At 47.2% G+C, this 994-nt stretch overlaps 1 protein-coding gene across 1 annotated transcript in view; it reads right to left on the bottom strand.

The window, feature by feature from the left end:
* The window catches only part of LOC104916890 (E3 ubiquitin-protein ligase synoviolin-like), a 9,202-nt gene that overhangs the window by 6,819 nt on the left and 1,389 nt on the right, over positions 1–994 (bottom strand).

The following is a 994-nucleotide window of genomic DNA, read 5'->3' as shown; positions in this document are numbered from 1 at the left end:
GGGGGGGAAGAGATGGGGAGGAAAGAGGGAGGGAGAAAGTAGGGTTAGAGAGGAAAAATGGGGGGGAGAGGAGCAAGATTGGGGTGAGAAAGGGGACAAGAGGACCAAATTCAGGTAAAAAAGGTGGGTTATGGCAGCAAAAAGAATCAAGGAAGGGGGGAGAGGAAGAAACTGGGGTAAAAAAAGGTCTGGCAGGCACAAACTGGGGCTGAAAAGGGGGTGGGAGGATCAAAAAGAGCCAAAAAAAAGGGCGAGAGAATCAGAATGGGGCAGAAAGGGAGGTGAGAAGGCCAAGCTGGGGCTGAAAAGGGGGTGGGAGAATCAAAAAGAGCCAAAAAAAAGGGCGAGAGGATCAGAATGGGGCAGAAAAGGAGGTGAGAAAGCCAAGCTGGGGCAGAGGAAGGGAGTTATAGCACCAAAAAGAGGCAAATAAAAGGGGGAAAAAGGCCAAAGTGAGGCAGAAAGGCGGGTGAGAGGATCAAAAAGAGCCAAAAAAAGGGGGTGAGATGGACGAACCGGGGCAGAAAAAGAATTATAGCATCAAAACAAAGCAAAAAAGAAAGCGAAAGAACCAAACTGGGGCAAAAACAGAGACCTCAGAGAACCAAAAAATACCAAAAAAAGAAAATAATAACATTGAAATGAACCAAAGAAAGGAGAGAAGAAACCAAAGCGTCGTATCACAGCAAGAAAGAATTAAAGCATCAAAACAAGACCAAAAACGGAGCTGTTGGGCCACAGTGGGCAGAAAAGAAGAAAAAAGAAGAGATTTAGAGCCAAACTGAGCAGAAAAGCTGCGTTATAGTGGGAAAAAAAAGCCAACACAACAACACGGCACCAAACTTGGGGTGAAACAGCTCTTCTTCGGTTAAACCTGGAGGTTTTTTTTTTTGCCTTGGATTCACCAAATCCCACCGGCTGACCCCAAATCTGAGCCTCGTTGGGTCTCCCCATCCTCAGGCTGCCTCTCTCAGCCTCCACCCCCCATCTCACC

Source organism: Meleagris gallopavo, unplaced genomic scaffold, assembly GCF_000146605.3.
Source record: "Meleagris gallopavo isolate NT-WF06-2002-E0010 breed Aviagen turkey brand Nicholas breeding stock unplaced genomic scaffold, Turkey_5.1 ChrUn_random_7180001950555, whole genome shotgun sequence".
In the NCBI taxonomy this organism is placed as follows: Eukaryota; Metazoa; Chordata; class Aves; order Galliformes; family Phasianidae; genus Meleagris; species Meleagris gallopavo.
The sequence above is the reverse complement of the archived record's forward strand: the minus strand, read 5'-3'. Positions and strand labels throughout refer to the sequence as shown.